Raw genomic sequence first — 24,937 nt, forward strand, 5'->3', positions numbered from 1 at the left:
TTACTCTTACACGTTCCTTGATTTAAAAAATGTTAGGCACTTGTATACTACAGTGGTTAAATCACTGGTACAGTAAGTAATAGGAGATTGAGCAGATTCTACCTGTGTTGTATTATATTCAAGTTACACTAAAAAGGATATTACTTCTTCCAAAGTATCTTAGTCATTGAGCACAATCTTGTTTGGTCAAAATGGAGAAAGCTTCTTTTTAAGAGTCCTCAGAGAATAAATAATAAAATCTCATAGAAATATACTAGGGTAAAATAGTCACACGTCTTTCTCTTGTTTTTATGAGTTTTATGAGTTGAGATTGCTTTTGGATGAAATACACACATGCTATTTAGAGTATAAAGATAAATATTCTTCATATCAATAGCATGTATTTTCTGTATCATATGCTGGTGGTTGGTTTTGCTATCAAATAATCTGAAAGGATGTATTTGCATTGTTTGAGATCCCAGTTGGTTATTTCTGGAAGATGTCTTCCCACATTTGGTTAGTTTTATCCAATTTTTTCTGGTTATAAAGCAAGTTTATTTCTGCAGAGAAGAAGTGTCTTATGTTTATGCACAGAGAAGTAAAAGGAGCCCGGAGTATTCACCTCTTTTTTTCTCCACCCTTCTAGAACTCCTTCCCTAAATTCTCGGCAGCATCACGCAATACTTCAGGAATCTTTACTGGGGTCCAAAGATGTTGGGATCCTGGAGGGTCAGACTGGTCACTAGTTGTTCAAAGTTACTCAGACTCCAGGGTGGAGGTGACAGATTTTCAGGACCAAGAGATGACCTGTTCTCAGAGAGGGGTTGGTTGAAGGTGAGCAAGAGATCAGTTTGGTACTGGGGCAGCCGAAGCAAAGCTTGATGTAGTGTCACATCCTTTGCTACCTGCTGGCTCCCTGTAGCTATCTGCTGTTTCCCAGAGAGGAGCCAGTCTTCTTGGCAGCAGCCCCTCAGGGCCAGGGTCTCCAAAGTGAGGGGTTGCACCGACTTCACCTGCTGGATCCTAGAGCCCTGCACCCAGCCGATGTCCTCAAAATGGAACCGCGCAGCCGCTTTGCCCCGCACGTGGCAGCTCCAGAAGTTCCATGATCAGGCTCTGGTGGGTCTCTGGGTGGCAGAACACTTCTTGGTTGTCCGGAACCAGTCGAAAGTGGCTTAAAGAGACCTATATGGGGCTTCCTGGCATCTCCCACCCCACCCCCAGGGTTTCGAAGCCACCACCGGGTCCTCTCCGTTTGCTTAGTTCCTCTACCCCATTTTTAAAAAAATCAAATCATTCCTTTTCATAAATATATATTTTCAGCTGTTCACTTTAAAGAAATTTCCAAGAAGTTAAGTCTCTGAGTTGTATGTTGTGGAAGATCCTATCTATGTCGTGTGATATACTTCTAAGATACTATAAGTTATTCTTTATCACATAGAACTCTCAGGCTGTGATTGCCTACTCCTCTTTGTCCTTGTGTTGAAGCTATAGCTTTTTATTGGTGCATCTCTATTCAGAGATGACAGTCTTTGCATTAGTCAGCTTTTGGTTACTATAACAAGTGATATCATCAATTAATATAGGAAAAAAGTTTGTTTTGGTAAGGGGAGGTCCAGAGAGTAAGATCTGAGAGCTTAGTCTGAGTTCATTTCATCCTGCAAGTCATGTAGTGAGTAGTGAGAATTTGCAGAGATGGTTCTAACTTGAAATTTTTATCAGGATCAATTTATACTGCAAGTGTGGAAATACAATACTTGCCTATTTACTATAGGCAAGGATAGACTTACTTCTTCATTTCTAAGCTCTTGTATCCTTAAAGTACTAGCCACAGGAATTTCATCTGACCACACAGGGTGAAATGTGTGTAAAGTCATAGACAGAGAAAGCAATAGGCTTTGAAAAGGGAGAATAGACCCCAAATCCTTTTACGATGTTAGGCATTTTTGCTGAAATGGCTCCTTTGAACTAAATTTTGGAAAGGTATATGCTGAAGCCCTCTTGGTTAGCCTGATACAAAACAGAAAGGAATGTGTGAAAATGGTGTAATAGATATTTTAAAACCTAACTCCTCAATGCAATTGTGATGTGCAGGCTGAACCCCACTGAGTGTGGAGTAAGGGCACTGGAATAGAGTAGAGAGGTCTTGATAATCCTGATTGATTTGCACAGGGTGAACCTTTGGGACATTCAGAGAAGTGGACTGAGTTGATTTCATGAATTTGGTAGATTTAAGATTACAAGTTAGATCACCTGGTGAGAATGTGTCTCAATTTGAACATTTGGAATAGAGGTGGTCCTTGTTTTCTGGGAGGCTGCTTTGAAGGAATGAGCTCTCTGATTTGCAAAAGCCAGGGAAGGGGGGTCTGAGACCTGTGACCCATTGGAGTGGCTTGGCTTGCAAGACCCCATGTAGGAGAGAGATGAAAATTAATTTCATTAAGAATAATGACTTTGTATTGCTCTCAGAGCACAATTCTATTATGAAAAATGAAGGACATGCCACTCTAAAAGATGTACATAGAGGATGTCTTCAGCATTGTGGAGATAAAAGCATAGCCTTACAAGGTGACAAGACTAGAATCAGGGGCTGGGAAGGTGGCTCATTGGTAGAGCACTTGCCTTGCATGCATGAGACCCTGGGTTCGATTCCTCAGCACCACATAAGCAAAAAGAAAAAAGTCGGAAGTGGTGCTGTAGCTCAAGTGGTAGAGTGCTAGCCTTGAGCTGAAGAGCTGAGGGACAGCGCCCAAACCCTGAGTTCAGGCCCCATGACCTACCCTCCCCCCCAAAAAAAGACGAGAATCATGTGCACTGGTTTGAAAAAAATTCAGTCATTTCTTTCACATTACACACCTTTTTTATTCATTATCATTTCTTCAAACATAGCTTGTAGTGGTCTACTGGGGTGTAGTAAAATTGAATTTTGTATTATTTTAAGACTTCTTATTTGGTATAAAATCCTCTTTGGTTAAGGCATATCTTTTTTTTTAAATTTTATTTTATTTGTGAACATACTGTACAGAGGGGTTACAATTACATGGGCAAGATAATGCATACATTTCTTACCAAGCATTGCAGCCTCCTCCTTTGTTTACCCTTCACCTCCCTTCCCAGCCTCCCCCCCCCACCCAATCCTCCCCCCCTACTTTCCCCCCACCGACATTGTAAAGCTCCTTTTTGACATGACAATTTGTACTTCTCATTGTTGCAACAGGACCACCTGAATCCTTAAATGACTTGTTTTTCCCCATCTCCTCCATAAGTTGTACTGACATCAAATATATATACTGTGGGGGAGGGACATACAAAGCAACAAAGAAATAAACTTATAAATGTGTTAGAAACACATGCATGAAAGAAAAAAAAACATTAAAATACCCATCTAAGGATTCATTTTCCTAACATCACATTATCTGACTTTTTCCGCTTGACTCATACATATACTAGATATTACAAATAAGGGAAACCATGGGACCTATGTTTCTTTGGGCCGGGCTTGCTTCACTTAATATAATTTTTTCCAAGTTTTTCCATTTCCTAACAAATGGGGAAATGTCATTCTTTCTGATGGAAGCATAGAATTCCATTGTGTATATATACCACATTTTCTTGATCCATTCATCTACTGAAGGGCATATGGGTTGGTTCCATATCTTAGCTATGGTAAATAATGCTGCAATAAACATTGTTGTGCTGGTAGCTTTAGTGTGGTCTTGTTTGTAAACATTTGGGTAAATGCCCAAAAGTGGGATTGCTGGGTCATAGGGGAGATCTATGTGAAGTCTTTTGAGGAACCTCCATACTGCTTTCCAAAGTGGTTGAACAAGTTTACACTCCCACCAACAATGAAGTAAGGTTCCTTTCTGTCCACATCCCCTCCAGCATCTGTTGTTGTTAGAGTTCTTGATTTTTGGCGTTCTAACTGGGGTGAGGTGATATCTCAATGTTGTTTTGATTTGCATTTCTTTTATGGCTAGGGATGTTGAACATTTCTTCATGTGTCTATTGGCCATCCTTGTTTCTTCTTCAGAGAAGTTTCTCTTTAAGTCTTTCGCCCACTTATTTATTGGGCAGTTGTTTCTTTGAGGACTTGTTGTTGGGGGGTTGAATTTTTTGAGTTCCAAGTATAGTTTAGATATGAGACCCTTGTCCATTGTATGGCTAGTAAAGATCTTCTCCCAATCTGTGAAGGCATATCTTCTTACAAATAGCACCTATCTCATTTTTGTGTAGCAGTGAAAGATATTACAAGGGAAAGAAATCCTTTCCTCACCTCCCTCATCACTTTAAATCAAAGTTCTAAATATAAGTCCATTGACTTACTCTTTTAAAAATCACCTGATTTGTAGACCTGACTCTATTAGTGTCTGAGAAGCCATTGTATCTTTCCAGGCATACACTTTTTTGGAACTTGTGAGGGTGTATAAGACAGATTCAATTATTTAAATATGTGTTTAATGAGTTTCTCAGACATGTTTGTGGGATTGGATATAGTATGTGTTCTGGCATTAAATTTTGTGTAGTATTCTATAAATCTCCTGTAAAAATTTATCATGAAATTCAGTGGGATGGCAGTCATTTACAATCTATTACGTTACTGAGTTTCTAAACCTGGGTTACTAACGAATACTATAAATCTCTTTGCAGATTCATTCTGAACAGCAGAATACTTTCCTGTGACCTTTTTCAATTTAATTAAATATATTAAATTTATATTTCCCTTTCCTTCTTCTTTAACAAAATTTCTTGAGTTATGGGTTAGCATCTCAAAGATGCCATCAAGGTTCCAAGGTTTTTTTCTTACACTTTAAAGAAATTTATATTAAATGTGATGTAGCGTTACATGAGTCAGATAATGAGTGCATTTCCTTTTGAACAGTGTCACCCTCTTCCTCTTTCTCTTCCAGTTTTTCACCTTTTGATTTCCCTTTCCCCCTCCAGATATATAGTTAATTTCCAACATACTGTCCAGTAGGTTTCACTGCTGAATTGGTTCACCCTTTATCCTACCATCTCTCCTTTTTCTAAACTGTTCTTGATTATGGATAAGTAGACATCACATTCTTATATCAGTATTCCAAGCTGTGCGGATAGGGTAGGAGTGATGTCTCTCTTCAGCAATATAATTTCATTCAGGAATGGAGCGTCCCCCAATCTATCCTGAGAAATTGACTCTTCCTTAAAGTTCATTTGTCAGAACAGAGTCAATTTGTGCCGCTAGACCATGAGCTGGTTCAGACAACAGAAGCATCCTAGAACCAATTATGGAGACTGTAGACTCTCAGCTGCCACTAGGATACAAAATCCAGGACTCTTCGAGCAGGAAAGAGATGGGAAAGGGATCGCTGTTTGCTGGCTGGTTGAGAGATAATGTGTGTAATAGATCTGATGCAGGTGTGAGGAGAACTCTAAGGGGACAAATCTGTAGGAGGACCTTTTTGCTGAAGTATATAGGTGATACACATTGTAAAAGAATAACTCTGAGGCAGCAAGTGGAATTAGAGGGCTATTAGGAAAAACTTAGATGTGGGGGCAAATAAATGAATATGTATGTTAGTCTGTGGTGATAGTAATCATGAAAAAGTAAACAATCCAATCTTTTGAAAGAAAAAAAAGCATAACAGTATCTCATAAAGAAACAAATAAAATTAGGAAAAAATAATGAAAGAATGAAAGACTCTTATTCACCCTTGGGGGCTAACAGAAAAGGGCCATCAGCAAAGTGGTGGGCAAAATATGGCATTGATTTAGGGGAAAGAAATACCAGGGTTAAAACTTAACACAGCAATCCAGCACTTTAGACTTACTTGTGAAGGTACATGTCAGACACAAAGATCTAGAGAGAGACTATCTGCAGGTGAGAAATGAGTAAATATATGTGCTTTCCCCACCAGGAAACAGGTAAATCATCCAGTACAGGATGCTTATGAAAATTTTAGCACTTAATTGTGTGCCAAGATGAGTGACCTCAAATGCAAGAGTCTTGTGAATAAGTGGTATCTTTATATGATGGGATTTCAGGGTACCTTCTAAAGGATTTGGAGCAAAGCAACACAAAAGATTTATAGCATTGAGGGTGATTTTCATTTGATGTTTGTATATGCATAAATATAACCTTTCATTTCCATTGAAAAATCAAGCACTCCTTAGAGGAGACACTACTGAAATAACTAAAAAGGTAGGGTTGTTGAGAGTCAGAGAATTATAGGAGGAATTGGGAATTGAGTGGAGGTAATGAGAATTTTCCAGCATTGCTGAAGGCAAGGCTATATTCCGGCCCTCTATACTCTTAGTATTTCATTTATGTGGCCCTACTAACTCTACTCAGCATATTCGCCACATAGTTGGAAATCTCCACTTAACGTAATAGGAATATAGTTCAAGGAGAAGCTTTTGAATAAAAGAAATCCTAATGAATGCTGGTATTTAAATAAAAAAATACAAAAAGGAGACCAAACACATCCTGACATTGTAATCATGTTTAGCTAAATGAGACTAGAACCTCAAGAGAATGCTAGAGACAAGCCTAGGATACAATCAGAAATAACATTTTTTAAACAGCATGATAAATTTGGTAAACAGCATTATTTGGAGGAACATCCACAGTAAAAGAAATCTGTTTTGATTTTAGACATTTTTAGAAGGTTATTTTAATTTAATTAATGAGAAATCATAGGTTAATTGCCTCCAGCTTTAATGTGAGAGTATTATGCATGCAGGCATATTTTATTTATATCTTGACTGTTTGATGTACACAATCAATTCAGAAAGGGATAATGAAGAGGTGTTCTGTCCTGTGTGGAATAATAATTAGGGACTCTAGTACAGAATATATTTTATTAATTGTGCAGCTCAGTAAACATGTTTGACATAATATTGAGAAATGCATTTGTCAAATTTTACCATTATATTTTCTCGGTTCTTCCTTTCTTTAGAGCTTTTGCAGAATTTTTTATTAACACTGACCTCTTTTTCTAGCTATTAGCCCTCTGACGCCCTCACAGTTTGACTTAGTGACTTAAGACCACCTCCTAATCACATTAGATTACTTGACTGCTATAGTCAACAAACTTCACCTATTTCTGTTGTAAGGAAAATACAAATGTTTTTCCTTTCTTGTTGTTTTTGCATTTTTCACTGAGAGCACAGATCAGTTGATTACATCAGTGAAATCTCTATGATCTTTTGATTATTGTATAATTTATTGGTGATCTTATAGGTAAATCCTGGTTTCCTAGACAATGTTATTTTTATTTCTTCCTCCTTCTAAGTGTGGATTTTGCTTCCTGAAAAGTAAAAATGATGTTTCTAGAATTGTGAAATATTTTTGTAACTATTCTGAGGGGCTTTGTATATCCTCCAATTAAACATCCTTTTGTTTTTTCATGGGAAGTGACTTGAACTCACAAATATTTTCTCAATGTAATGCTTATTTATTGAAGAAGTGTTTATACCTTTTTTGTGGACAATAAGCAGATCTAGAAATTTTCAGAATGTTTTTCCTTTGAAAATCTGTATAGTTAGGGCCAAATTTCAAAGGCCTGATATCTCTCACCTAAGTCTTTAATAACAATTTTTTTCAGTCTTTCCTCTTCAAGCTTTTCATATAGTGATCTCAGCAGGTGTGGTATACTTGGACTAATCCTATTGTTTCTAATTTCCACATGATGCAGAACTTCTGTTGGGATACCAATGCCTAGGAATGACTAGCTCCAGGTAAGTCATTCACATGAAATTTATAGAGAGCCATACTGTTCCAGAAAAATCACATATGAATTTTACAGCTCTTTTTTCTAATGTCCAGTTCAAACAGAGCCAAGGTGAAAGTGACTGCAGTAATACTATTCAAATGTTGTCACCATCTGGTGCTTGTTTGGTGGCCTATGGTACACGAGCAGGTGGTCCTTGTGTATCTTTAAGTGGACAGCTGTCCACGTCACAAAAGCCACTGTCACATTCCATGTTAATTGGCATCATGGTTGTAATGATCTGTAGGCAAACCAAGCCTGAACAGATCTCAGTGAATTATTTCTCTTTGTCCTAAGCACTCTAGGTCACAGTTGACAAAGTTTTTTTTTTTGTTTTTTTTTTGCCTTTTTTTTTTATATGATGGTATAAGTGAATCTACTATAAGTGCAGTCTTCAAAAATCAATCTATGAGAAAACAAAATTCACATATTCTTAATTAATGACTGTTAACTGAGATCGTTGATCCACAAAGAAATTTTTAGAAAACTTCATAGATTTAGAAAAAGTCAGTTGCCTATTTTGATTTCTGAAAATATAATTTCTTTACCCTCGACCTTCAACATTAGAATTTTAGGAATAAAGAAAAACCCTTACTGGTTTAAATTTTTCTTCTTTTGATAACTCTAATTTATTGAATGTAGATATCATGAGAACTAAATTGAAAAAGTCTCACCCTCCATTATATTATACTTAAGTGCTAATATTTTGACCTGCACAACTGGCAGTTTCAATGGGTTCAGCATCACACCTCTGCTTTAGCTTTTTCAGAGAAGATGAATTTCCTTTTACAGAATATTCTTTTATCACAGATTCTTGGCCATGGTCCTAGTGTTTAGAGTAAGCTTACCCAGACTGATGACTAATGGGGCTTCATTGTATTAAAGCTCACTAATACATCTTCTAACATAGTTATGCATTCTGAGTTCAAGTTACTTGCAAGGAATAATAGTTTTATTTGTACACATTTTGTTTATAATGATAAGCATGAACACATAGACATGTGCACACACATACTAACAATTTGAGTCAACTTTTAGAAACTAATATTAGTACTGGCACTGGTGGCTCACACCTATAATCCTAGCTACTCAGGAGGCTGAGATCTAAGGATTACAGTTTGATGCCAGCCCAGGCAGAAAAGTCTGTGAGACTCTTATTTCTAATAAATTATTCAGAAAAAGCCAGAAGTGGTGATGTGGCTCAAGTGGTGGAGTGTTAGCTTTGAGCGCACACACACACACACACACACACACACACACACACACACACACACACACACACACACTCAGGGACAGCATCCAGTGGCGAGTTCAAGCTCTAGGACCAGCAAAAACAAACAAATAAGTATTAATCTCCTTAGCTTGATATCATTATTCAGGCAGAAAGAAATCTTAAAGAAGTCAAAGAATGTTTTAGATGAAGGGGAAAATTTTGTCTTTCACAGACATTAAGTTGATTTGAGATATTTTGCATCAAAGTAACCCACATGTAACTCTGTAACCAGGTTTTTTGTCCATAGAACTGGCATGGATATTCTAGTCCTTGTGGTTTTTTTCCTTCAACCTTCTCTAAGTGCCATGCAATTCTTATGTCCTCCTTGTAGAATTGAATATTAACTATTTTAAATTTTGTTTCATGTGCCCATTTCTTATGTCTCTGTCCATATGATCAATCTATCCCTATTATCAGATACTTGGAGTGAGCAGTTATGTTTTAATTGTTTTGATCCCTCTAGCAACCTAGCACTATGCTGGGTAGTTAGGAAGCATCTCTATACACTAGAGATTCAGCACATGTCCAGTGTGAGAGAGAAGACTGTAAACTCTATGAACAAATTAAATTTCCTTGGTCAGCTTTTAAAAATAGAAATGAACGAAATAATCCATTTGCATATTCAGTGTGTTCAAGCTATTGATGTTTGAACAAAAGGTTAGGATATGACACAGATCAAACCATTTCAAGGAAAGTAAAAGAAGTCACTCCATCTTTTATGCATTCCATTAATTATAAGAATTTCATAGTTCTGTTTTTTTTTTAGGGGGTCCGGTCATGGGGCCTGAACTCTGGGCCTGAGTGCTGTCCCTCAGCTCTTCAGCTCAAGGCTAGCACTCTACCACTTGAGCCACAGGGCCACTTCCGGCTTTTTTCTTTTTGCTTATGTGGTGCTGGGGAATCGAACCCAGGGCCTCATGCATGCAAGGCAAGCGCTCTACCACTGAGCCACCTTCCCAGCCCCGAATTTCATAGTTCTGAATCAGAACTAACTGCGTTAACAAATTATGTATATTGAATTAGTCACATTATTCAAGTTCTGTTGTTTTTCTCTGCAGAATATTTGTCACTCAGATATTTAAATGGAATCAGGGCTGTACATAACTGTGACATGATACTTAGTAAAAAAAAAAGTTAATCAGGTTGGTGAGTTACCATACGCTTCCTTTCCTATACCATCTTGAACTTTCAGGAAGTGAACTATAAAATAACAGATTATTCCAAAGGAAACAGAATCAGAATAGTTTAGTAAAATACTTTAAAATATTAGCTGCTAGTTTGGGTTTTAAATTCTGTGACAAACACTCTTTATCATCAAAAAATTCTATTTAAATAATCCTGGAAGGAAAAAATTAAAAAATACTTTGATATGAAACATAATAAACCATAGTGTTTCTGAGTTAAATAAATAAATGAATATTGAAATTGAAATAACCATATTTGAATCATCAGCCTAGAGAATTTCTCACAAAAGGATGCAAGGTAGACTATGGTATTTTGCTTTCTAGTATTTCTTTTCTTCAAGATGCTCAAGGCTTTAGGAAGCAGAACAGTATCTCCTTGGGTAATTGGAAGAGTGTGAATGTTAAGAGCTTTACTTGTACTTAAAGCACCCACTTGGTGGTGGATCCATAACCTAGAGCAGCACCTGAGGAAAGGCCTCTTCTGAGACTTCTGTTGGCAGGCACAGGTTCACATTGGAAGGAAGGAAGTCTGTGAGAAAAACAGGACATGATGTACGCAAGAAAAATGAAAGGAGTTTGGAAAAAATCCTGAGGTCTTAAAAACATGAGGCAATCAATAGAAGAGGGAGAGTACATCAAATAAACATTACAGGATGGAATAGGAGAAACCCTAGGTCTCCTTGGCACAGGCCAAAATTTTTTTAATAGAGAACCAGAAACACAACAAATCAAAGAAAGGTTGGACAAATGGGATTGCATGAAATTGCACAGCTTCTGCATGGCAAAGGACATAGCTAGCAAGATCAATAGAAAGCCCACGGATTGGGAGAAGATCTTCACTAGCCATACAGTGGACAAGGGTCTCATATCTAAAATATACCTGGAACTCAAAAAAATTCAATCCCCCAATGACAAATCCTCAAAGAAACAACTTCCCAATAAATAAGTGGGCTAAAGACTTAAAGAGAAACTTCTCTGAAGAGGAAAGAAGGATGGTCAATAGACACATGAAGAAATGCTCAACTTCCCTAGCCATAAAAGAAATGCAAATCAAAACAACATTGAGATACCACCTCACCCCAGTTAGAATGGCTATAATCAAGAACTCTAATAACAACAGATGCTGGAAGGGATGTGGACAGAAGGGAGCTCTACTGCATTGTTGGTGGGAGTGTAAACTTGTTCAACCACTTTGGAAAGTAGTATGGAGGTTCCTCAAAAGACTCCACATAGAGCTCCCCTATGACCCAGCAATCCCACTTTTGGGCATTTACCCAAATGATCACAAACAAGACCATACTAAAGCTACCAGCACGACTATGTTTATTGTAGCATTATTTACCATAGCTAAGGTATGGAATCAACCCAGATGCCCCTCAGTAGATGAATGGATCAAGAAAATGTGGTATCTATACACAATGCAATTCTATGCCTCCATCAGAAATAATAACATTGCCCCATTTGTTAGGAAATGGAAAGACTTGGAAAAAATTGTATTAAGTGAAGTAAGCCAGACCCAAAGAAATATAGGTCCCATGGTTTCCTTATTTGCAATAACTAGTATATGTCTGAGTCAAGCAGAAATGGTCAGATAAGTTGATGTTAGGCAAAATGAACCCCAAGATAAGGACACAAGTGGTTTTTTCTTTCTTGCTATTGTTTCTAACATATTTATAAGGCAATTGTTTTGTTGCTTTGTATGTCCCTCCCCCATTAGTATAACCCCTGTTTTCACTGTATTTGATATTGGTAAAATTTGGGGCAGGAAAGAGAAAAACAAATTGTTTAAATAGGGATACAGATGGACCATGGCAACAATGAGATGTACAAGATACTATGTCTAAAAATGAACTTTACAACTTTGGCAAGGTGGGGGAGGTAGTGTAGTCATGGAGATAGGAGGGCAGGGTGGTAGAGGAAAAACAAAGGAGGCAACAATGCTTGATAAGAAATGTACTCATTACCTTGCTCATGTAATTGTAACACCTCTGTACATTATTTTCACAATAAAAAAACATTAAAAAAGAAGAAAAAAAATCTGTGTATGAGATAAAGTCTAGTCACGTATTTCTATTTGGCTATATTTTTATACTCACAATTAAGTAGAACTGTCCTACATTCTCAACTCTAGGATAAAGCACGTAATAGGATAAAGTATGGACTACATATTTATGATGAGAATCGTGTGTAAATGTCATTACCTCACCAATCTATAATGCAGATGGTGATACTGCAGAACAAAGATGGAGTGTGAGCTGAGGGAAGCCTGGGGCAGGAATGAGCTTATTCCACAGCTCAGAGTCAAGAGAAGGGGAATTCCTCAACATAACTAACAAAGCAACAAAGATGAAGCTATATCATTTACCATTGTGAACTTAACAAAAACCTAAAAGGAATAGTTCAGGGATGTAAGGGGGGGTTGAAGAGTTGCAAATGATCTAAATCCTTTACCCTTCAAAACAGGAATAAATGGTTAGTACAAAACATTCCTGGGTGTATAATTAGGTGCTGTAAACATATTATTTGTCAGCCCAGACATACTCATGGAATGAAAATTATTGAAAGTGGGTTTCTGGGTGCCTCTGTCCTAGATAGGAACTGTGGAAGGTACCATATCTAGTCACTGTAAGGCATTCTATATGAGGTAACTTTTAAATCATACTTATATATAGTTTTAATAAGCAGTTTCTAAAAACTATTGGAAAAATATGAAGCCCCCATTCACCAAGAATATCACCATTGTATATTTAAGTACATGCATGTGTAGACAAGAAATTTCAAATTGACTAAGGTCATTTCTACACCATGTCTTTGCTGGAAAAATTTTCCACAGATTTAACTCTTCCTTTCCTTTTATCTTCTTAACATAGGTCATCAAGTTTCAGGAAGGAGAATTTAAAAAATATGCTTAATAATAAAAAAGTAACCCATGACTCAAACTAAAAAAATAAAATAAAATATAGTGAAATATAGCCTACTGTTCATGGTCCCCGTCAACTCAGTGTTAAACTTCATGTTACTCTTCCAGAATTTCCCAGAGTAGTTCAATGTGTACTGAAGCTAACACAGATATGTATAGTCACATACGTATACAAGGGGATATAAATAAATATATTTTCAAAAAAATCTGTGCGATTGCAAAATTCAGGTCAGCTGGAGCTTATACCTTAGTATATTGGAAGGGAAAAAAAATCCCATAAACTCCCAGGCAATCAAAGTTCCCAGTTTGTTTCTTTTTCTGTATTTCAATTTACAAAGGATAACTTTAACAAAGACCAAAGGATAAAAAGGGTATCTGTAACAAATACCAATCACATACATTACACTTATGAGTTTCTTGTTTGCAGGATGCAAAAATAGTAGTGTTTGGTAGTCAAATTCTCTCTGTTTCTGACTGGCATCAATGTTGCCCGAAAGCTTGTGGAAAATGCAGAAGCTCAGACCCAAAGAGAAACCTATTCTGTTGGAACTCTGGATACATTCAACCTGGGTACATTCAACTTTGAGAAGCTCTGCTCCCTTGTCAGCTATAAATCACATTCTCACTATGTGTTCTCATATTAAGTTTTTCTTATGTATAAGCATTTTTGTATCTTTTAGACTTGCTTAGTTTCTTCTTTCAGGAGATTTCTAAAAATTTGCTCCAGATAGTGGTAAGAGGTCGACGATAAGCAGAACTTGAGTGGACAGCCATTGAAACTTGGTTCTGCCTGGAGAATACTGGAGAAAGGATGAAAGCACACCTTGGTACTGCCTAGATTGAGCATAACACTTGTTATGGAAGATGTGCAGATTGGTTATAACACTTCATTAATTTGGACGGGGAATTCTGAATACAAACCTTGGCATTTAGTCTAATGATGACTCTTCTGAGACTGGGAAGACATAGACCAAAAAAAGAAAGAAAAAAAGAAATCATAGAGCGAGGAAAATGAATGACCCTCTCCCCCTCTGCTTTTTAAAGCACAAAAACTATTCTTTATTTCCTTAACCACAATCACATGCCTGTACATCCTCCATATTCCTACTACTCTGCTATGTGTTTCAGCCACCAATTACTAGAAAAGGCCCTTTTAATGGACATTTGGATATTTTCAACATCTTATTAATATGGTATTGTGAAATAACTTTGCTATATAAGTCTTCAGATGTATTTCATGGATAAGTGTGTAGAAAAATCACTAGGTTGAATGACATGACCAGCTGCAGTTAGATAGCTATTGGTAAATTGTCTCCTATAGATCTTTAATGTATTCTCCCTGTGAGAGTGGCCTGGCTTACCTCACCTTGTTTCAAGACAGTAGTATGTTGTCAATCTGAGCTGTGTAACTTTGTGAGCTCTCTTTTTCATGATTATAAATTTGTATCTTTTATTTGTTTATGAGCCATTCGTTTTTCTAGTCCTGTGTATTATCTCTTCTAATCCTCTGCTCATTCTCAATAGATTGTGGGCCATTTTCTTAATGATTTACTGCAATCCTTTACATGCATGATTGACTTTTAGAATACCATACAAGTTAAGCTGTTATTTATCTTTTGACTTTATTTCATATGGATACCTAGTTTTTACATTGTTGTATTAATCTTTCCTCATAGGTTTTAGCTATTGCTGTACTGGGGTGATAAAAGTTTGAATTCTTCCATAGATTCTTTCTTAGTATCTTTTATATGCTTATCCATTTCTGAGGTCTAATGTATTTTGACTTATTCCTGTTTCGAAGTGTGAGATGTGGACCTAACTTGCAATTTTTTTCTATAGTTATGCCAACTCTATCTACTGGGTTATACATCATACATGAAAAACATTTTAATAATATCGATTCTAAGGAGCTACTCCTAGATATTTTCTAGTGTGTTTGTTAGTGTGCCAAAGACAGTCTCTAGCAGCCATTTTTGTGGCTTATAACCAGGAGATCCGCCTCAAGGGGAATGCGTGAGCACTTTACTTTTTTTATAATGAGTTTATTCAAGAGGATGCCTAGAAGCCCACCTCTAATTTGAGAAAAAAATTGATCACTAGAAGTGATAATACTATGTGTACTCACATAAATTATCAATGATAAGGCATAAGACTAACATTTATGCTGCTATCTGTTCTGTAGGCTTTGCATAGGAAATATGGTTTGCCACATTTTTCTGTCCATAATATTTAAGCATATTAATTTACATATTGACTAATATTGTTTCTCCCTTGAAAAAGAAAAACTTAGTTTACCAGAGTCTTCTTTCTGAGTCAATTAGGAAAGGCCTACGCCTAAGATGTGGCTTGAGTTCAACACTGAATGCAATTGTTGTCCATTTGTCTCTCTTTCTGGCAGCAAGATGAAAATAAGTGCTGTTGTATCGGTTAGGAACAGTTTCTGAGTTGAGGGATTGAGAGAATTGACAAGTGTCAGAAAACTGATACACAGACAAAGCTGCCTTCTCCTTCACCTGAGGTAGAGCCTAAACTTCTATCCTTGAACCCTTCTCCTACCTTGGATGTCACAGTAAACTTACATTAATGTAAAAAACAGTTCATCCACTTTCTTTCTGGCAGGAGTTGTAGTTGAGTATTTTTACCATCTTGAAAAGCAGGTTAATTATTAACTCTAACTGCATGTCAGCCTCAGGACTACTGATACTCTGATCCCTCCAAGAGTCTGAACTGCAAAGTGTAGGGGTTCTTACTATGTCTTTTGAACTCATTCCAAATAGAATAGGCAAATACATCATGGGCAAGAGGAGAATGACTCAGGACTACTGATACTCTGACCCCTCCAAGAGTCTGAACCGCTAAGTGTAGAGGTTCTTACTATGTCTTTTGAACTCATTCCAAATAGAATAGGCAAAGACACTATGGGCAAGAGGAGGTTGAGGAAGGATGAGAAAGGATGAGAATTAAAGCATAAAGCCTAAAGTAATATAAGAAAATTAGGAAGTTCCAACAGATAGCAGAAGGAACTGAACATGGTGGGAAAGGATACTGAACAGAAATCTCACCTTGAAATTTTGTTCTTTGTCTGGAAGGGCAATTAGAACATTACTACAGCTTATTTGATAAATATAATGGCTCCTTTACCAGTGGACAAAGCATAGGACATATATAAGACTTTTTGGAGGGAAATGCTGATGTTCTCCATCTTTAAATGGCTGCTTCCTCAGGTCCCTGACCTTTCTCCACATACAGCACCATAAATGCCTAGAGACTTTTTAATCACCACAGTTTCAAAAGCTTGTTTAGGTTTTCTGCAGGGCTAGATGCCTCTCATTTTCTTAAGGACAAATCATGAAATCCTGCTAATTCATAATTCACAGGCTAGAATATTTGCCAGGATTTTAGATGCTATAAACAAAGGCTTATCTTGGCTTTCCAGCTTCCGTTTATAAGCTAGTCTCTAAAGCGTTTTGCAAACAATACTTGGGTCTAAGAAACAGTTTAAATTGTGTCATTCCTGGCAGGTCACTGCCTTGTCCTGGGGATAATTTAGTGCTGTGTACTGAGTAAATGTTTGTATCTAAAACTGATACACATTCAGTGAGGCTGAAGTGCTATTTGATTTTAAGCATCATCTCTTATTAGATATATCTTGTTGCAAATACTCCCTTGAGTGGAACCTGAGAGGAACTTCTGGACTAAACCCATACACCTTTTGGTACTGAGCTGTGGCAGCTGGAGAGGAGATTTCATGTGGCCCTCTGCCAGCCTGGAGGAGACTGAACTTGACCTGGGATAAAGTTGGAGATAGCTTCCTCCTGACCCTCTCCCGTACTCTATCACTCCCAATACTTAATTTATTTTTTTAAAGACATCCAAGAAGGTCCCTTCACAAGAGCTCTGTGTATGATGAAGGCGTTCTCTTGCTTCTTGTAAGTTCCATGTACTTAGCCTAACACTAAAATTGAGGGTCTCTATTTGGACCCCTCAACAAGTAGGAGCCAAGGTATCAATCCTACATGGATCTACCATTTTTAATTTTGCTCCAGTTCAAATGCTATTTGTAAGCCTGGCAAAATGTAGCCTCATGTAGAATTATATTTAGGTAATAGAACAATAAATATGGAAGTAAATCTATATAGGAAGAACTGTTAGATGGAGATCCTTTAACAACTGCCTTTTAATTCATAGGATCATTTTTAAAATTTATATTTTAAACAGAGATACAAAGGGTGTATCATTTTTACATTCAATATTTAAAGATATGGTATAAATAAAGTTATCATTGGAAATTCCCTCATTTAGTTATGGAATATGAAGGTGCAGATTATTTTCCCATTTATATGTACTCACCCCTCACCATGCAGACCAACACAATCATATTCAATAAATGCCTACTCAAAGAATAAATAAAAGACAGATTGGCATTTTAACATTTTGATATTTTGGATTGCTTATTATTTATTTTATTTTTTTATTAACCTTTATTGACCTTACTTATTACATAAATAAGGTAATGAGCCCATTTTTTTTTTTTTTTGGTCGGCCGTGGGGCTTGAACTCTGGGCCTGGGCGCTGTCCCTCAGCTCTTCAGCTCAAGGCGAGCGCTCTACCACTTGAGCTACAGCGCCACTTCCGGTTTTCTGGTGGTTTATTGGAGATAGGAGTCTCATGGTCTTTCCTGCCCGGGCTGGCTTTGAACCGCGATTCTCAGATCTCAGCCTCCTGAGTAGCTAGGATTACAGGCGTGAATGAGCCCATTTGTTTTTAAACACTGTTTCCCTAGGCTAAATTGTGGACACAGCCCTTAGCTAGAAGCTCCAGCTCCCCCACCCTTGCTGTTGGGAAATTTCCCATAATGCCTTGTCACGAAGGGCTAAGTGCTCAGTTCTAATTCATTTTAATGCTGGTTCTTGGGTGGAGATTATGGGCAGGCCTTTGGCCCAGGAACCCTCTATGTTATTTCATCAAGTAACCCAGCGTCTGTGGCTCTGCAAATTGGTCTTCTCCTCTTTTAGGGAGATAAAGTTGATGATAACTTAAAGGTGATGTCATTGTTAAGAGCACAACCAGAATTCAAAGTCCGATGATCAGAATGCAAGGAGAAAGTACTTGGTCTTTATCCTTGCCTGTATTCCTTACTTTCCTTTTGAAGACTAGCAAAAGGGAGTGAGGGGATGAGACATGATGGGTGTGAAGCTCCTAGGCCTATTGTCAATTTCAGTTCAGGTTTTGTCCAGTTGTACCTTTTATTGACTCCTTGCTGGTTGTCTGTGGCTTTCAAAATATCACTTAATGAGGACATTTGAGAAATGACTTGGTGAATCATGATCTATAGAATGTGATGTAATTATTGCTCACTGCAGGGCTGGCCTGAGGAGTGACAAGGGCCTGTATTGAAGTGGCTTTTGAAGAGGACTTGAACACTGTACCAGCTGCCTTGCCCTGGCATCCTCCCAAGAGCTCCTGATGGGATATTCTCCATGATTTCTAAGACCACCTGGAGTTATTAGTCCCTTGAGTATATCCATAAGACCCATTATTATCCTTTCTTGTGCTACCCAGGTGCCTTAACCCAATTCCTTATTCACTGTGAGAATTGGAAAGTGATGCACGTGCAGGTCTTGTCTTAGGTTGCAATAAAATGCTATTACTACTGATCGTTGAATGTAAATGACACGAGAGTGATTTTCTAGCATCCATGTCTGGTGTCTGAAGAAGCAGGGGCCAGAAATCTGATCTCTCCATTCTGACTCAATCCAGATCGCTATCACTATGGTAATTAGAACCTAGTTTAAATGCTTGGTCTTATTGTAGTAAATGCAGTTCATGGTTTCTACACATTTAATCAGTTTCTCTTTTGAGATTTAAGTCTGGAAGTACCTTTTCTAGTATGGTCCTGAGGAGAAAAGAATTGTGTTTACCACAACAAATGAAGCTTTTGAGTTACTTGTATTTTTTCATGCACTTGTATTTGCCAAAACTGGATTGTTAAAAATACTTTTAAGATTTTTAAAAATAAAAAGTAATGGTCCTGAGGAGAAAAGAATTGTGTTTACCACAACAAATGAAGCTTTTGAGTTACTTGTATTTTTTTCATACACTTGTATTTGCCAAAACTGGATTGTTAAAAATACTTTTAAGATTTTTAAAAATAAAAGTAATAAGAATGACTTTATATAGAAAGAATTTCTAAGTAAATGGATACAACTTGTTACTAAAGGGTACACAAAAGAGGTATCTGAGAATATGGTCATTTTCAGTAATATTACAGCAACAATTTCTTACTTTGGTATATCTCGATGTGTTCTTAAATTTTCCAATGTTATTTCATTATTTCAATGTTATTGCATTAAAGATACCTCATAATATACAATGCATATTCTATAAAATGAAGAAAATTGAAGGGAGGAGTTAAGTTGGGAGGGATCTGGGAGGACGATGAAAGGGGTGGCATTGATCAAGATGCATTTATGCATTTTGTTCATACTCTGATTTGTTGGATGGTAACTCCTTTATGCAACTTCTTCTTCTTCTTTTTTTTATGGTTGGATGTGGGGCTTGAACTCTGGGCCTGAGTGTTTTCCCTCAGCTCTTTAGCTCAAGGCTAGTGTTCTACCACTTGAGCTACAGTGCCACTTCCGGTTTTCTGGAGATAAGAGGCTCACGGACTTTCCTGCCTGAGCTGGCTTTGAACCGTGATCTTCAGATCTCAGCCTCCTGAGTAGTTAGGATTACAGGTGTGATCTACCCAGTGCCCAGCCTTTATGCAACTACTTAATGATAATAGAGTTACAATTTTAAATAGACACAGCAAATACTCATTGTTTATTTTTACCAGTATTCTTCCATGGAAAAATTTATATTTCTGAATGTAATGGATAAAATCAGAGGTGGTGACATGGATTTAGAGTAAGTCTGCTTTTTTCAAAGTTATAACTCTTCCTTTTATGGGTTAGTGAGCAAGACAAGGAAGTAAGCAGATAGGTCACACCTATAATCTGAGCTACTTAGAAGGAAGAGCTCTGGGAAATCACTGCTTGAGTACAGCCCGTCTGGACAGAAAAATCCACAAGACTCCATCTCTAAAATAATGAACAGCATAAAGCGGGGCTAACGGTGTGGCTTAAGTAGTAGAGCACCACTGGAAAAAATAAGTTCAACAAGTCTGCCCTCAATTCAATCCCTGGTGCCAGCTAAAAAGGAAGAAAAAAGAAAAAGAAGAAAGTTTAAAATGCTATTCTTACATTTCCTCCGTGTTGGTAGGTCAGGCACTCCATGTGCTATGCTGGCCTCAAAATTCCTCATCGTCACCAATGTGTATATTCCTTTCCCATTGATGGAATTCAGGGTTCAGATCCACATCTTCTGGAGGCCAAAGGTTCTGTCCTTCCTACCACCCCAATGTGTCTCCGTGGGATACCATACTAAAGTAGAGGAGTCACAAGAATTCAGAATCAAATTAACTATTAAATTCAAAGTTTGATAATACTGCTTATCTACGTGTGAATAAATCCAGTAATTACCATATAAGATGAAATGTTGTCAACCATATGAAGACCAGATGTAGGTTTCAAAAAACTTAGAAAGACTAGAAAATTTAAGAATTAGGTAGGTTTGAACTCTAAAGTTATTGGTCTTTGACCTATATTCAGGGCCTTTTAGCCATGTTTTGAACCCTATATGTGATGAAAGCAATAAAAATTTCTTCAGAAAGGTCCACTAAGAAAGCTATTTTCCATAAATATTTTTGAACTATTACAGACTTTCCCATTCTATCACCTCATCCTGCATAGTGTTTGATAATACTGCTTATTTTTGTGCAAATACATCCAGTAATTATCATATAAGAGGAAATATTGTCAACTATATGAAGACCAGATGTAGGTTTCAAAAAATTAGAAAAGACTAGGAAATTCAGAAGTTAGATTCTATTTGAACTCTAAAGTTATTAGTCTTTTGATATATATGCATGGCCTTTTGGCCATCTTTTGAACCCTATAGATAATGAAAACAATAAAAATTCCTTCTAAAATGTCTGTTATGATAGGTATTTTCTGTAAATATTTTTGAGGTGTCACAGATTATCCCATTCTATCTTCTCATCCTGAAGTCTGTGGGATCAGCCTACAAATCTCAGTTTTATAATAGAGATCATCATCTGAACTATTAGCTTCATTTTATAGGGCCTAAACAAATCTTTAACTACAACAGGATCCATGGTTAAGGGAAAGGTATATGTGAGTGATGTAGAAAGATGAACTGAAGCTTGAGCTACTGTACATGTATCAGGTGGTTATGGTCATTTCACTGTCTTTTAGATCTTTTCTCTTATCATGATATCTATGACACATTGAGATCCGTCAGATCTCAGCCTCCTGAGTTTCTAGAATTATAGACTTGAGGCACCAGCACCTCACCTTTTTTTCTTTATATATTACGATATGAGTTGTACAAAAATAATATGTGTCACTATAACATTTTTATGCAAGTATATAAGAACTTTTGGTTACATTTACTCCATTTTTTACCTACATGTCCCTTCTAAGCTACCATTTGGAGTTGACCAGAATGTAGCCATTTTCCTGTGACCCCACAGAACGCTGTAAAACAAAACCCAGGGCTTGATATACCTAAATATATTTGTCAGTTCATCTGGTTGGAATTTGACTCTAAGTTGTGGTGCCAAGGAATCACCTAAAGTAAAAAAATCTGAAAATTCGATAACATAAAATTTTCTAATGCATCCATATTTGTCTGTAAGCTGACTAAGCAGATGCAGGGATATCTGTGGTCCCCGGTGGCGTTGCTGGAATTACGAGAAAAGCACGAATTCCCAGGTCACGTATGGACCAGTGTCATTTTTCTTTCATAGCTTCCATATGCCTCACTCATATCCTTGAGTGACAAACACCAGAATACCACTATTAGCTTTTTAGATGACAGGCCATTTTAATAGAAGGTTGACACTCTCTTAAGGTTAAGTTCAGAATTACATTCCTCTGTAAAAGGAAGTGATATTTTATGAGTATTTCTGGACTCATGGCTATAACCTGAAAGCAAGACAGTTATATCAGCCCTGGAGAGTACAAAGAACGGTTTTCTGACTACTTAATTCTGAGCTCACTGGCAAGGACTTATTTCTGTATGGTCTTCAAAAGGGGAATGCTATCATAAACTTTTTTGTTTTTTTACTTAGTTGGAAATACATAAAAAAGTCTCCCCCCTGATTAAAGAACAGGGAAGAATAGAAAACTATGTGGCTATAGCTACTTGAAATAAAAAAGACTTCTTTGTTGCTAAGCAAAATATACCATTTAGAGGGAAGAATAAAAATGGGATGCGGTCACAATGCATTTCCATTTCCCCTCCCAGTGCTGTTTCTCTCATTCTATGTTTCCTCCCGTCATCTCAAACCTGTTGTCCTCCCTTGTGCCCAACTCCTTTCATTGACCATTTATCCACTTCAGCTCCTTTTAGCTTTGTTTAGGTGGTCGTTATGTCTTTATTAATCTTTGTACACACTTCCTGTGCCCTGTTTCTTTTCTTGGACCAATTTCGGCTCACAGATGTGGTATGAATATTTATGAGACTCAAGTGGATGGTCGAATACTAATTCAGGAAAATTTTGACCCAATTTGTACAAGTTATTCAAAATATTTCCTTTTCCTGTGAGGTTGCAAAATCTCTAGATTAGAACTCACCCTTCTACCCTTTGCATACAAATGGGATGTTTGCTTCTTTTACCCCTTTTTGAATAGGGGTATTTGTTTTCTGCTATTGAATCATTTGTGCTCTTTAAATATTTCAGATATTAGTTTCTTTGCCAGGTGTATGATTTACACATAAATAATTCCTCTCAATTAAAGGACTGTCTCTTCACTTTTCTTTTTAATTTTGCCAGTCATGAGGCTTAAATTCAAGGCCTAAGCACTGTCCTTGAACATTTTTGCTCAAGAGTAGCTCTCTAGCATTTGAACTACAGCTCTATGGGCCTTTTTGTGGTCCATGAGTCTCATGGATTTTTCTTCCTGGGCCGGCTTGGAACTGTGGTCTTTAGATTTCAAACCCCTGAGCAGTTAGCATCACAGGTGTGAACCATTGTATTCCAGCTGTGTTTTTACTTCATCACTTCACTTTGTTGTGCAGAAGCTTTTTCGTTTTAACACAATCACCTTTGCATATTTCCCTGTTTTCTTCTTCTAGATTTATATGATCTGGTATTACATTTTTGTCTCTTGTCCTTTTTAGTTCATTTTTGTGGAGGATATGAGGCCTGGGTCTAACTTCAAGATTCTGCATATGGATATCTAGTTTCCCCAACACCATTTATTGAAGACATCATCTTTTCTATTGTATATTCTTGGTATTTTGTGGAAAACAAACTGTGAATACTTGGGTTTCCTTTTAGGCATTATATCCTGTTTAATTGGTCAACATGTCTACTTTTATGCAAGTATCATGCTGTTTTGATTATCAGCACTCACTAATATATCTTGAAATCAGAGCTTGTGGGGCCTCTAACATTACTTTTTGCTCAATATTACTTTGATTATTAAAGTCTTCTCTAGTCTACACAAATTTTAATTGGTTTTTCACATTTTGCATTTCTTCTTAACTCTTCCACCAGTGAAATCAAGCTGGTAGGCTTAAAATTGACCAGGCTAAGGGAATAAAATTAGAACTCAACACCAAAAGCCACCAAAGAAAGTCCGGTATCACATGGAGGCTGAACAACACACTGCTGAATCATGAGTGGGTCATGGAAGAGATTAGAAAGGAAATTCAAATGTTCATGCTATTCAACAAAAATGAACACACAAATTACCAGCTCCTCTGGGACACAGCAAAGGCAGTACTCAGAGGCAAGTTTATAGCTCTGAACTCCTACATCAACAAATTGGAGAGATCTGAAACTAACAATTTAATGACACATCTAAACCTCCTTGAAAAAGAGCAGCAAGATAAACCCCAATCCAGTAGACGGAAAGAAATAACCAAAATTAAATCAGAATTAAATGAATTAGAATCCAAAAAAACTATAGAAAGAATCAACAAAACAAAGAGTTGGTTCTTCGAAAAACTTAACAAAATTGACAGACCCTTAGCAAACCTTATCAGAAAAAGGAGAGAACACACCCAAATTAATAAACTCAGAGATGAGAATGGAAACATCACCACGGAAACAACCAAGATTCAGAACATTATAAGGGAATACTTCTCAAAACTTTATGCTAATAAGTTTGAGAACTTGACAGAAATGGACCTTTTCCTAGCAAATATTGACATGCCAAAACTAAACCAAGATGAGTTAAACCAGCTTAACAGGCCCATATCAAGCATTGAAATAGAAACAGCAATAAGAGACCTCCCAGCTAAGAAAAGTCCAGGACCAGATGGTTTTACAGCGGAATTTTACAAGGCCTTCAAAGCAGAGCTCACACGAATACTCCTCCAACTCTTCAATGAAATTGAAAGAGAAAGCTCACTACCGAACACCTTCTATGAAGCCATCATTACCCTCATCCCAAAACCAGGCAGGGACTCATCAAAGAAAGAGAACTATAGACCCATTTTATTGATGAACATTGATGCAAAACTTCTCAACAAAATTTTGTCCAATCGACTTCAACAATTCATCCAAAAAATCATACACCATGATCAAACAGGATTCATTTCAGGGATGCAAAGCTGGTTCAATATACGCAAATCAATTAATATTATTCATCACATCAATAGGAGCAAGAATAAGAACCACATGGTTATCTCAATAGATGCAGAAAAAGCATTTGACAAGATCCAACACCCCTTTATGATGAAGGTTCTGGAAAAA

General features: G+C 37.1%; 1 pseudogene; it reads right to left on the reverse strand.

Annotated features, from left to right (window-relative positions):
- Window positions 1-674: 674 nt before the first annotated feature.
- The window catches only part of LOC138806135 (ran guanine nucleotide release factor-like), a 47,362-nt pseudogene continuing 23,099 nt past the window's right edge, over window positions 675-24,937 (reverse strand).

This window comes from Dipodomys merriami, unplaced genomic scaffold (assembly GCF_024711535.1).
Source record: "Dipodomys merriami isolate MVZ:Mamm:240054 unplaced genomic scaffold, mDipMer1.0.p SCAF_4, whole genome shotgun sequence".
NCBI classification, from domain to species: domain Eukaryota; kingdom Metazoa; phylum Chordata; class Mammalia; order Rodentia; family Heteromyidae; genus Dipodomys; species Dipodomys merriami.